Source organism: Equus quagga, chromosome 13 (assembly GCF_021613505.1).
Source record: "Equus quagga isolate Etosha38 chromosome 13, UCLA_HA_Equagga_1.0, whole genome shotgun sequence".
NCBI lineage: Eukaryota > Metazoa > Chordata > Mammalia > Perissodactyla > Equidae > Equus > Equus quagga.
Window position 1 is genome coordinate 2624680 of NC_060279.1, and position 14429 is coordinate 2639108.

The 14429-nt window shown below is 43.1% G+C and overlaps 1 protein-coding gene across 12 annotated transcripts in view; it reads left to right on the top strand.

Annotated features, from left to right (window-relative positions):
- Positions 1-14429, top strand: part of SRGAP2 (SLIT-ROBO Rho GTPase activating protein 2) — a 236592-nt gene that overhangs the window by 107306 nt on the left and 114857 nt on the right. The window lies entirely within an intron of this gene.

The following is a 14429-nucleotide window of genomic DNA, read 5'->3' on the forward strand; positions in this document are numbered from 1 at the left end:
TTAGAGTGTACTCTTTCTACTTATAAAAAGAAAGTTTACAGTCATGAGCCTCATAATGATGTTTTGGTCGACAATAGACTGCATATATGACGGTGGTCTCATTAGATTAGTACCATGTAGCCCAGGTGCGTAGTAGGCTATACCATCTAGGTTTGTGTAAGTGAACTTTATGACGTTCACACAATGACGAACTCGCCTCCTGATTCATTTCTTAGAATGTGTGCTCTTGTTAAGTGACAAATGATTGCCCTGTAAAGCAGTGTGCGATGTTCGGCCAGCAGCAGCCTCAACCATCTCGTGTTTACTGTGTCTCTTGATTGCACTATTTTCTCTTGTGCTTGATTTAATCTCTTGTTGTTTTGTTCACCATGGCCCCTAAGCACACAGAATTCACTGCTGGTGTTGCCAGTAAGAGGGCACGTCAAGTGACTGACCTGGAAACAAAATTAATAGTGATTAAGGACTACAATGGTGGAAAATCAGTGATGGTTACTGCTCGCCACTCAGGCATGTCCCATTCCACCACAGCTAAAATCTTCAAGAACAAGAGCAAAGTGACAGAAGCTGTTAAAGGATCTGCATCATCGAAGACGATGAGACTAACAAAAATTCGAGAAGAGCCTATGTTGGACAAGGGGGAAGCTTGTAATGACCTGGATTGAAGACCAGACACAAAAGTGATCCCTCTCGGCACCATGACGATCACAGCCAAAGCAAAAGCTTGTTTGCGATGTTGAAAGAAGAGGCCGGACCTGACTATGATGTTGAATTTACTGCTGGCTCTGGGTGGTTTAAATGATTTAAGAATCATTATTCATTACATAATGTGAAGGTGAGTGGTGAGTCTGCGAGTGCTGATGGGAAGGCAGCTAAAGAATTTTTGGAAACTCTAGATAAGCTGATTGTGGAGGGAAATTACTTGCCAGAGCAAATATTCAATCTGGATGAAACCTCCCTATTCTGGAAACGGATGTCTAAAAGAACTGTCATCCCTAAGGAGGCCAGATTTCAAGGCTTTTAAGGACAGGATAAGAGTTTTGCTTGGGGACAATGTTGCAGGCTACAGATTGAAACCCTTTGTGATCTGGCACAGTGAGAACCCAGGGCCGACAAGCACATCAGTCAGCACACACTGCCAGTGTACTACAGGAGCAATAAGAAGTCATGGATGACCCAGCTCCTCTTCCAAGATGCCCTCCTGAATTGCAATGTTAGCGAAACAGAGAAATATTGTTTGGAGAATAACGTGCCTTTCAAGGTTTTGCTTATTGTTGATGATGCTCCTGGACATCCTCCTTTTATTGTGATCTCATCCCAATATCAAAGCAATATTTCTCCCTCCAGACACCGCCTCTGTGATCCAATCAATGGATCAAGGAGGTATAGCAGCTTTTAAAGCCTGCTCCCTGAGGAGGACCTTTGCCCAGGCTATTGCTGCAACTGAGGCAGACACTGATGCAATTCTGGAAGGATTCCAACATCTATGACTGCATTGAGAACTTTGCTTGGGCTTGGGGTGACGTCACTGAGTATACGAACGGCATCTGAAAGAAGACACTCAAGAGGTTCATCTATGACGTCAAAGGATGTGCCAAGGATGAGGAGGTTGCAAAGATCAACAGGCCTGTGATGGGATGGTGTGGATGAGGATGACACTGAGGAGCTGCTAGAGGTGGGTCCTGAGGAAGTGACTAATGAGGAGTTGTTGGGACTAGAATGCATAGCTGAAGAAGAGGCGAGAAAAGGAAGCTGCAGGAGAAGAAAAAGAAGAATACCCAAGACGGTTCGCAGTGACAGGTTTAGCAGAAGCTTTTGCAGACCCCAATAACCTCCTTAAAAAGTTTGATAACATGAAACCCAACACCAAAAAGTTTTCATTAGTAGAGAGGAATGCTCCTGGTGCCTTATCTGCCTACAAGTAAATCTATGATGGAAAAAGAAACAAACAAAGCAAACCACCGTGGACGTATTTCTGAAAAGAGTGACCCCTCCTCAAGAAGAGCCTCAGGCAGGTCCTTCAGGAGGTGTTCCAGAAGAAGGCGTTGCTATCATAGGAGATGAGGCTCCATGTGTGTTATTGCCCCCGAAGACCTTCCAGTGGGACAAGGTGCGGAGGTGGAAGACGGTGGTATTGATGATCCTGACCCTGTGCAGGCCTAGTGTGTGTGTTTGTGTCTTAGTTTTTAACAAAAAAGTTTAAAAAGTAAGAATAAAAATTTTTAAAAATAGAAAAAAGCTTATAGATTAAGAATATAAAGAAAATTTTTTGTGCATCTGTACAATGTGTTTGTGTTTTAAGCTATAAGTGGTATTACAAAAAGAGTCAAAAAGTTAAAAAATTAAGTTTATAAAATTAAAAAAGTTACAGTAAGCTAAGATTAATTTATTCTTGAAGAAAGAATTTTTTTCTGAATTTACTGTAGCCTGAGTGTGCGGTGTTTATAAAGTCTGCAGCCGTGTACAGGAATGTCCTAGCCTCCACATTCACTCACCCTCACTCGCTCACTCACCCAGAGCAACTGCCAGTCCTACAAGCTCCATTCGTAGTAAATGCCCTATACAGGTGTACCATTTTTTATCTTTTATACCTTTTCTACGTTTAGATATGTTTATATAACAAATGCTTACCATCGTATTACAATTGCCTACAGTATTCAGTACAGTAACATGCCATACAGGTTTGTAGCTTAGGAGCAATAGGCTATACCGTAGAGCCAGGATGAGTAGTAGGTTATACCATTTAGGTTTGTGTAGGTACACTCGGTGAGGTTCACATAATGACGAAATCTCCTAACGATGCATTTCTCAGAACATATCCCCGTCGTTAAGTGATGCGTGACTATTTGAATGCTCACTCCTGGAGTGTACACAAAGTAGTTTCAGAATTACTAGTCCATGTCTCTGAAAAACAAGACTACCAACTAGATTTCAGTACTGGTTTAGATTTCTGTTTGCTTTCAGCCTTGAGGACCAAAACACAGTGTTCAAAAGTTAGTTGCTACTTTCTTTTCCACCAACCTCCAGACCTTCAGTGTGGTTATATTATTTGTTTGAAATACAATCTGGTTTATTTATTTGTTTGCATTTAATTTTATCCCCTTCAGAATGAGGTCTTGATTGACATTGCTCACTGCCAAGCCTTTTCTCTTGACTCGAGTGAGCAGCCTCAGGAGCAGTGAGAGACCTGCTTATCCATAGATTAAGTCAGAGCATTAGCGGCAGTTGGTGATGGGGCCACAGGCCAGACAAAGAGTGTATACGGAGGCTCATCCTGTTTCCCAGTCCCCCTATTCCTGGGCCTGCCATGACCCTGGGGAAGCCACCTTATGGATTGGGTCCCTTGCCACTTTCTCCTCAGACTATTCCTCTCGAGTTCTCCGTGCCGTTCTCCATGATCACCCTCTTGCTTTTAGGGAACCAAGAACCTAGCTTTCATCTCAGTTCTAAGCTATAGTTGTGAAGACTGTTTACCAGCGGCTCATGTCATGCTGGATGTAGGACCTTTGGATGATCTTGATCTGGTCCTTGAGAGGTGAAGCCTCAGGGCACTGCTCATTGACGCCCAGACTCGCAGAACTCTTTGGCCCTGTTGCTGCACTGTTGAGGAGCTCCCTGTCCTGACGCCCCTGCTGTTTTGCCTCCATGACTTTCTTCACTCAGATGATTTGGCCTCTCCAGTAGCTCTGCTGGTATCACTTCTGACCTGACCATGTTCTCCTCTCTGTCTGGGGATGGCTTCCAGATTTCCCTCCCTCTGCCCCACGTAACCCTCTTCCTCCATCTCCCACACACTCGTTTGATTTCTCTCCTTCCTCCAGACACATATAACATGGTCAGTGCTGCTGATTGCAGCTGTTCTGAATCTTGCTTACAGCTTAAGTTCAAAAACAGATGGACTCAAAGTATCCTAGATGCGGTGCCAATTTCCACCACATGAAAACCGATTACTGAAAAGCATCAGGAAATTTTAGAATAATTTTCGGGTTTGACTCTCTGTCTTCTCAATGGGCCTCCCCGCCCCACTCTTCCGTCCCCCCGCCCCCCCTCTCCACGTGATGCCTTGCCGCACTGTACCTTGTCTCTTCCTTCTGTGCTTCAATTGGCAATATCTGGTTTCTAAAACTGTTGTCCCCATTTTCACCCTACGTGAAGATAGTTTTAACCATCAGGATGAGACTGGTTGATAATCAAGCTGGGGTTCTTGCTCTTTTTCTAATTGTCTTTGCTCTTTTTGAATCTTCCATCAAAAGCTAAGGAATTTCTGTCCTTTATTCAGATAGAGCAGGTGAGGCTGGGGCCCCTGTGTCTGTGCGTACATTTACAGGTCAAAGAAGTCACTATCTTGGGAGTCAAGTCTATGTTCCTCTACTGACTTTATCAATAGGGGTGCAAAAATGTGCCAGTCCCATAGCATATCCTTGGGTATTGTAGACAGGGAGCGTGTTCCTTGGGAAGCAGTGGCATTATACCCACACTATCACTTTTGGAATCCTCATTCCCGGAGTTTGCTAACAGCTTTCTCCCAGTGTTCTACAGAACACCATTTAACTTTAACATTTCTAGTCACCCTGAATATAAGAGGAAGAAAATCGGCATGGTGGGGCCCCTTACTCACAAGTGCATCATGCAGATACTGGCAGTCATTTACAGAGCATCAGAAGAAAGTTGTTGGCATATTCCAGTAATTGTCAGGTGCCCACTGTGACCAGAGTGCTGAACACTGCAGGAACTGTCCTCCGGAGAAGTCCACGGGCTTTCTGAAGTTCAGGGACCCCTGACTCCTGTGCAGATTGTGGTGCATATGTACAGAACATCTCCCCCCACCTTTCTTTGGAGGACAATACTTGAAAGAAGACCCTCAGATTCTCAAAAGAGTCAGGGTATGTAATCACCCCCAAAAATATTTTATAAGAAATATTTTATATTGCCAGCTGGAATATACACATGCACAGACATAAGTATATTTTTAAATAAATGACTGAGAACAACATTTTCGCGAAACACTACTTACAGATTTTCGCTCTGTGTGATATACTCTGATGCTTTCTACTTTGTTCTGTATTATGCTGTTCTACTGTTTCTGTTTCATTTTTTGAGAAATTCTGGGTGATGACCTGCAGAACTGATTTTTTTTAACCTCACTAATGGGTTGTATGCCACAGTTGGAAAAGCATTGCTTTAAGAGCATTTGTTCTTAAAATTTTGGTGTGCGTTAAATTACCTGGGATAGTTATTTAAAATGCAGATTCCTGGGCATCACTCCACCCCTAGAGAATCAGAGTCTGTGGCAGAGGAGCACAGGAGTCCACGTTTTAAACCAGCACTCCAGGCGATTCTGATGCAAGGTGATTTGGGGTCCTGAAGACTCAGAGAAACTACTCTCTTACAGACTTAAGGGCCTGGCTGCTCCAGGCTGCAGATCAGATCACACATGTGCTCGGAGATGGTAGATGCTAGTGAGTATCACCCGAATCCAGACTAACAGTCTTCCCGTTGCAGCATGGCCTCCATCACCCACACTCACTCCTGGGTCTTGCTCTCCCTTGATAGTTCTCTTTTTCTACTATCTGTTCTGGTCCTTGTGAAGGCAGTGAAGGAGTTAACTAAGGCCTTGGAATAGAGAGTGAAGGAGCTGAAGTGTCATTTTACAGAGTGGCTGAGATGTGGCCCGGCCCTCCAGTAGGTGCCCAGAGCCAGTCCCAAATTAGCATGGCCTGAGAGTTAAACTGCTTTTCCTATTCACCCGCCTTTCATGTGGAACCGCGTGCAGTGTGTCGACGTGCTTGCCGGCGCCGTTGGGCGCTAGCAATTTTGCTCCTCTGGGTTCATGGGCCCTTGGCATTCCTGTTATGTGTTGTCCTAGAATAGCTCTGTGCTCTGGGGCGGGGGCAGCTGGGCATTGTCCCTTAACTCTGTCAGTACCAGGGCTTTACAGATGCTAAGGGTTTTTTAGTTGAAATAGAGCAGCAACGACAATGAAATTAGAAATGACTGCTAGTCAGGAGACCTGGGTTTTGCCTGGCTCCCGAGCCTCAGTTTCCTCACTTAGAGAATGACAAGTTTGATCTAGACTCTAGACCATCTTGAAGTCCCTTCTAGCTCTGAAATTCTTTGATTCTATTTTTTGTACCCTCTGGCTTGTCTCTTTGCACTTAAAAGTCTTCCCTTTAAAGCTTCTCCTAGGTTGGACACAGGAGATTCACTGAGTTTGTGAATTTCCAGGAAACCAGATTATAAGTTAATGGCAACAACATCTATTCCTATTTAGTGCACTGATGATGTATGAAATTTATAAAACAAGTTCATTGCAAACTTGGGTAATAAGCCCTGGGAATTTGGGGACACGTTTGTCTTTTCAGATATGACTCTAGCCACTTTGTTTTGTGGGTGTAAATACATTGTGTGGACTGTCAAGTAATAATAATAGTTATAACAGTAATAACAAATGATGACGATATTGATTTGTAGGTATAGAACGCTTTAGTGTTTGTGAAGTATTTTTATAGATATCACCTTGTTTGACTTGATCTTCACAATAGCCATGTGAGTTAAGCAGAGCAGGTCTGCTGTCCCCATTTATTTTTCTAAGGAGATGAAGAAATGTTGAGGCCCAGAGTACCTCTGTGACTTATCTGAGGTTACCTGGCTAGTAAGTGGCAGAACTAAGATTAGACTTTAGGTTGTAAGCCTGGCTCAGGGTGCTTTCCACAGATTACCACCTTGCTGGGATGGGGTATCATCATTCATCCAGATTCCTTACAGACGTGTAGAATTCAGTAACCTGCTAAACCAGAAATTGACGAGGTCATCTCCTACTCCACCCAAGCCTTTAAAATTTTGCCAGCAGAGTATCAGCATGGTTAATAATATGCTGTAATTTAGAGTACACGAGGCGATGGGCATACAAATTCAGTCACTCAACAGCTACTCAGGTACACGCTCAGCAGCTGATTAGGCCAGGTTGATGGAGGCTGTAGATATTAACTATTCATTAAATGAATTGTCAGAGGATTTCTTTGGCTGTGGCATCTGTCATTAGTCAATGCTGATTAAGTACCCACCCATTCTTGGTAATAGATGTTCATTGAATATTCCAAAATATACCCCGTCCTCAAGAGACTTCCTTCTAGTAAGGCAAGATAAATATCAAAATAACACATGAGAACTGGTAATGATGCATGCAGCTCATCTGATGACTATTTAGACTTTATTCCATTTAGTTTCATAGAATTGAGTCATATCACTTTATTCCACCTTCCTCATTGTTATCACAAACCTTGTAAAGGAACCCATTGTCTCATTAACAGATATTCAGGAAGGGAGGTCTGAATCTTAGGGGTACTCCTTCTTCCCAGGCGCTTGTTGGTACTTGGCATACTTAAGTACCATTTGCCAGGCAGGAGGAGTTACTGGCTGTAGATCAAACTTCTCCACTCGTGCCTGGTGCCTGCTCTAAGGGCAGTGGTTACTGCATTGAAAATAAGTGTGTGGATTTTCGAGTGACGTCATTCCAGTTTGGCACAGACAGGTATTTATTTCTCTAGAATGAACTACCAGGGGTGAGCCAGACTGTCTGGTCTCAGTCATCTCCCAAGATTTCATTCATTTAAAAAGTCTGTTAATACATCTGCATGTACTTTTTTTCTCTGTATGTTTATCATGTGCTGTAATTACTTATGGGGTTTCTCGTGACATCTTAATTAACTACAGAAGAAAAAACTGAAGATATAATTGTAGAGTTGTTCACAGGTTATTCTATGGATATGTGGATCCAGCTGTTAAGGTGGATGGTTATAAAATCTTTCTAAACTGAGAAACGTATATTGCTTTTTGTTCCTTGGTCACTAGTCATAGTTGTGTTATGTCTTTTGCTCTTACTGTGATGTTTTATTTTAATTAAGTGAATTAGGCAGCTTCTTTTAGACTTTTTAATATGATCACAGCCTATTTGGGGGGATGTTCAGGGGGGAATTTAATACATAAGTGGATTTCTAGGCCCTTAGTTCTACGGATCATATTGGGCTGTAGCACATAGTGTTTATTCTTTAGCATTTAGATTGTACCCAGAGTACATAAGGAAGGTTTAGTAGCCTCTTTGTTTATACTTCTCTATAGTTCTGACAATGCTAGTGGTAAGACACAGGTCCCAGGTCTGCAGAAGCCATAGCGAGAGCTGGTGGGCAGGCAGATCTTCTAAATCAGCAAAATCAGAGTTTCACAATGGTTCATCTAAGCCACTGTACACACAAGCATCAAGACCGAGATAAGATGTGTGGGTTGTGGCTGATGGACAGTCTAGGAGCAGGAAAGCCATGTGTTGGATCCAGGAGGTCTACAAACATGGGAGAAGTGGGTCGGAAACAAGCATGTTGCTCCCTTTATCCCTAGTGCCCAGAACTGTGCCTGGTACATTTTAGGTGCTCCATCAATATTTGATGAATGAATGAATGAATGAAATAAGAAGACTTTAGAGATCGGGGACTCAGGGAAGGAGCTTGGACAATAATATGTCAGAAATCTAGGCAAGAAGTCTGAATGACAGAGATTCAGATCTTGGGTAGACCCCCTGACCGTGTCTGGTCTCATGGGGTCCGCAGAGCTGTCTTGAGTGATTCGAAGAACCTCCACCCTCCTCTCCCTGCCATGAACAAGGGGTGGGTGGCGGTAGTTGAAGGGAAAGCAAGGTCTCTTGCCTGACAAAAATTGATAGAGACGTTTCCAGTTAGATTCTCCAGTGGGTTGTATTTGGGAACCACTCCCAGTTCTCTGACCTAACGCAGAGGAACCTTGGTCCTATAATCATTCAGGAAGTAGTTATTAAGATGTCAGACACGGTGCTAGTCCAGTTCCCAACTTCAAAGCAGATTCCTGAGCTCCCAGCTCTTGGACATGCCATTATCCCAAGGGAGTGGCTGGGCTCCTTGGAATTAATCCAGAGCCACAAGAATTCCATTTCCATACAGCTCTTCTCCAAGCCTGATTATATGATACAATTTAGACTATTTTGAGTAAGGTGGGTACACCACTGCTTGAATCTTTTCTAATCATCTGTCTAGGCTACTGAAGACAATTTATGGTATTGTCTCTGAAATTTGAAAGCTCATTTCTCCATACATAGAAGATACATTTTTACCTTTGGCCCTTTTCTCTTTCTGTCTCTGAACTCTCTTACTCTGATCTCATTGCTGACAAAGCTGCAGCCAAGCTGTGATAAGCCCAGAGAAGTGTGCCTGCCCCCTCCCTGCCTGCCTGCCTGCCCACCTGTCTTGGAAAGATGCCTCCAGGCAGCCAGTGTGCTACTGGGTCACACACCCAGCAGCCACCATTACTGGCGGAATCTTTTTCAAGTCAGTTCCTACCTTGGTGATTTTTCCCCCTCTTTCTTTTAACACTTTCCCCAGCAAATCCAATCCATCCTCTGGCTTATCTGGGTCAGCAAGGGTCTGATTTTATGCATGGCACTGTCAAACCATAAATCCGCTGCGGCTCTGCCTCTCCATCCAGCCCGTCTGCTTCTGTCAGCATCAGCAAAATGCATAATAGAGAAAATAAGCCGGAAAGGCTAATAACACTCATCTGAATAAAATAATCTCTTTGGCTGGCTCAGTTCATTTCCTTTTAATCAAGGTGCCAGGAGGGAATTTAGGTTTAAAAATCCAGCCTCCCCCTTGTCACTAGTTCCCTGTCCAACCGTCACTGAACGATCCCTTTTATTATGCGTGTATCTTTTTTTAAAATCCTCCTCCTAGTGGGGTGCTCAGAAACTTATATCGAATGATGTATTTAACTCATTTTGGGTTTTGTCTCTCATCCTATATATGTCTATTTTTAAAAGTGAGGAAACAATATTCTCTTAGATGTCTTGATATTTGCCATCTCTATATACAGACTGGCAGGTTTGATAGGAATTCTGAGAAGCGGGCCTCTGTGGAAGGGCTGAAGCAGCCAGGGTTCTGGCAGCCTGGGCACCCTTGGCTTCCCTCCCATCTGCCTCTGCACACAGCGTCCTGTGTGGAATGCAGGAGTGATCGCTCCCCCTCTCCCCTTAGGGGAAGGACAGTGGAAGATTAAATTCTGCTCTCCCGTTGGTATCTCCCTCACGTCTTCCCAGAGACTTACAGCTGCTTGGTTAATTGCCTGTTGCTGCTGTCTTATCCCAACCATTATTTGCCGTGGGCTGTGCATTTTCAGCAGGCTGTGCTCTTGGCCCTGGCCCAGGGCCGGGTGAGGAGCATGTTGGAAATTGATGAAAGCTGAATCTTAGTTTGTTTGGAAATAAAAGTAATAATATTTCTTCACATCTGTATAGTGCTTTACTCTTGATGTAATTTTTTTGCATCCAGCATCTCATTTGAACCACACAACAGCCCTGCGATGTGGGCAAGTCAGAGACAGTTGGCCCAAAAGGAAATGGACCTCAGCAGATCAATGCTTCGAAAGCTCAAGCCATCCAGTAATGCCAAGCTTGTGACCTGCATCCCATCTGCAGGGCTGTGAACATGAAACTTATTAATTAAATGGCAACTTAGGCCAGCAGAGCTTCCAGGATTTTACGGTCATGCTTTGAAGATCTTTAGGGAGCTAGATGTACACTGACAGGGTGTGTGTCCACTTTATGGGGTATATGGAAAAAAGGAAGTGTAATGTCGCGGCCAACGTGGGGCCTTTCTGGAGTCAGCTCTTCGCCGCGGATATTGTGGAGAAGTCCGTGTGAGCATTTGTTGCTAAGTTTGTTGAACGTCCACAAGTAGTCTAAGTTGAAGGAGAAAAGCTGGGCTGATGTATCTGAAGCTACTGATGCAGCCACGCAGGTTTGTCTCCTTCAGTGCCTTTATAATGAAAATCTCTTCTGTGGATGCGTAGCCAGCTTGTGACTTTCTGGACCTCCTCTTTTTTTTTTTTTTTTTTTTGACTCCAGAGTCGTTCCCTCTCAAGTACAGTATTATGTTTTCTTAATCTTCCTCCTGAAAAATTGTTTAAGTAAGAACAATGCTTCTGGGTATTTTGTCTGCTTTTTAGAGATTAGTGTCTGAGGAGGTTTGCAGCTGTTGAGCACATTCCTAAGGGATGCAGACCCTTTTCTTTAAATGCCTGAGGATTACACAGCCTACGCCTCCGGAGGCGGGAAGTAAAGACACTGTACAAACAAGTGATAGATGGAAAAGATAGAAAGACAAATTTCAGTCTCCTAACCAAACGAAGGTCCCTTGGCTCTAGCAGCCCCAAATAAATGAGGCTAAAGGCTGCTGAAGCAGGAGGCCACTCTCACAGAACCTTAATACACTCCTATGAAATCACGTCTCGTTGACTTGCTTATTTTCCAGCCTGAAGTGTGTTTCATCTTTGTTCTTGTTGGCTGGGAAAATTGTCTCTGCAGGATATTTGTGTCCCCTCCTACCACATACCCTTCACCTCTCCTGGCCCACACTACCGCAAAATAAATAAATGAATTAATTAAAACACCTCAGTTGAAAGGAGGAATATGTCTGAGAAAGCATACCTTCTCAAAGAACCAAAAATATTATATGAAAAGCCTCAGTAATAGTGAAAGAGAGTGGGAACCCCTAGAAGAAACAGACAGCAGAGTCTAATACTGTTTTTTAAAAGCCAGACTCCTTTTTTAAAATAAAAATCTTGCATAGAACCCCCGTAGAGGCAGCAGATCAAAGCAGTATTTTATTGGTGTAAATCTACTTTTAAAGTGCAAATTTATAAAGAGTACTTATTACAGAGTCAATCAGTGAGAACAATGAGGCTGTGTTTGTGAATCCAAAATATCAAAATTGGGCTTATGAATCCTACTTGCCGTTTTATGTCGGTTTCAGCATCCAGGTTATTTCTGGTTCTGACTTGTGTTGCCCAATACCAAGAAAATCCTGATTCACACCGAGGAGTTGTGATCTTGAGATAGTTTTAAATTGATCTCGATAAAAAGAGGGATATTTTTGTTTTGAAGTTGGATCACTAACATTGCCTAGCTATTCCCATTTCCCTTTGTAAATATGAATTGGATATGCTCAAAAACGTATAATCAGCACTACAACAATTGATAATGCGGTGGGATGATACTGAGCATGTGCGTTCTCCCTACCCAGCCGTGGTCTCCCAGGAACCCAGCATAGGCCCCTGAGCCTGCTGTGACCTGGAATTGAACTTGGTCACTGTGTGTCAAGTCATGTGCTCACCTGAACAGCTTCCCCCAAGGAGGCACACAGGCTTATATTAAAAACTAAACCTGTGCAGAGCAACATCGCTTCTAACCAACAGGCCGTTTTTCAGACATTCAGATACACACCTTGATTCTTTATTCCAAAGCTTACAGTGAAGCTCGCTCCGCAGCCCATGAGGCATTGTGGTGGTGTCTACTGCAGGCAAACCGGGTGCTGGGTCTCTTGCACATTTAAGTGGAGGTTGCTCATTTGAAGGAGTGTGTTAGATCATTTGAAATTGAAGTGCGATTTTCTGTAATTCCAGAGTTTCTCGGAACACACTTTAAAGGCTTCTGCTCGCTAAAACCAGTAATGGCTGTCCCATGACATGCTATAAGGATGGAAATAAATACATGTGATAAAAATACTTGTAGCAACTTAGAAGTTCCTAATAAATTTATTAGTGTTAAGTGATAGGCATTTTATTTTCAAAGATTCCCACTTTTGCCCATCCTTTTTATTAACTCAACTTTGTTTGCTCATCCTTTCCTCTGAGGGTCCCCTTGGGATTTATGCCCTGCATCCTTTTCCATGGTGTCGATGGGTTTTGCTTCTCCTCCTGCTCTTGTGATCTGTGGTGTGCACTTGTGAGCTCACTGGCCCTTCGTTCGTGCGTTTCATGTTCCGTTGCATTAGAGGTCTTCCTTTGTCTCCTACACTGCACTGTGACATCAGCACTTTTATAACCACTGAAGCCCCTAATACTGCACTTTGTTCATTTAAGATGTTTATACGTTTGTGAAATAGAATTGTGGCATTGTTTTCATGTGTGTAAAGCACTATAGGAAACGAACTAATAGAGGCCATCAACCCATGTTCACCTGTAAGAAGCAGATTGAAACCAGTTGTCAAGTGAAGGTCTTGGGAGATCTGCCCTTTTAAAAAGCAGAATGTAATTGCCTCATAGATTCCGTGCTGACCGAGGATGTGGATATCTTACTACCTGATAAAAATGTAAATTAGATTATTTAGGATTTTTTGACTGAAATTCATTTGGAATCAGTTTAAAAGTTCTCTTGCAGTGGAAACACCAAATGTCACTGAGTGCATGTGCTCCACTCTCTCACCATTTTGAGTTTAGGATTGTTTCTTGTTCACTTTTTTTTTCAGATGCTGAACAGTTTGAAAGGAATGGATTAATTACATGCATCTCTCTCTCTCAGCTAGTATATATTTTTTATTTCCATAGAAATCTTTAAATTTCCCTGGAAACATCAGTGACATAGTGTTACCACAGTAGTTGACACAAAAGTATTAGGGATATTGACCACAGAAGTGCGATGCCTGGGGCAGGGGGCAGGCATAGAACAGTTTCGGTTTGGACTCTAATATTCATTGGTTTGAAGCAACTTCTTGGTGCTGGTTAGACAGGTATTAGATCTCACAGTCTGGTGTGTTCTGAAGCCAGAGGAGGTGTGGCCTGACTATTAGTAGTCGCCTTACTATAGACTTGGAAAAGCCCTTCCAGCTTGAATTCCATGCTCTACACATCACAGGTGCCTGGCAACCTCCAGCCCTGAGTGAAGGCGGTGCTGCCTTGAGAACCAAGCCACTTTCGACTCACTTTCTTTGCATTAAGAGTCTGACCGTAGGGAGGGAAGAGGCAAAAGAGGGGTGAATAGGTTGTGTGTCTTTGAGTGATTAAGAGCATTCTCTTTGCAATTACGAGGCTTGGTTCTGAATTCCAGCTTTGCTACTTTTTAGCTATGTGACCTTGAACAAAATATTTAACCTTTCTTAGTTCAACTTTCCTCATCTGCTGAATGTGGTTGATAACTCCCGCTTCATCAGGTTATTGTGGGGTTCAAGGTAAGCAACATGAGTGTAGGGCCCAGCCATGTGCCGAGTGCACAGTAAACCCTGATTATTAGTATCACAAACAACCACTACTTTCTGTTTCTCTCCTTAAAGAAATCCCACTTGCAGATGCAGAACTTTCTGTTGCTTAAATTAGTGCTGTGAACTGAGTATAATAATAATAATTCTGGGGCTGGCATCCCACATAAAATAGAGGAAGACTGGCACAGATGTTAGCTCAGTGACAAACTTCCTCAAGCAAAATGAGGAAGGTTGGCAACAAATGTTAGCTCGAGGCCAATCTTTCTCGCCAAAAAAATAAATAATAATTTTTCTGGATCACAATGTTTTCATTAGAAATGAGCGTCTTGGTTTGGCACTTTACTGTTCCACTCAGGCTGTAGAAGTTTTAGGAATATGTAT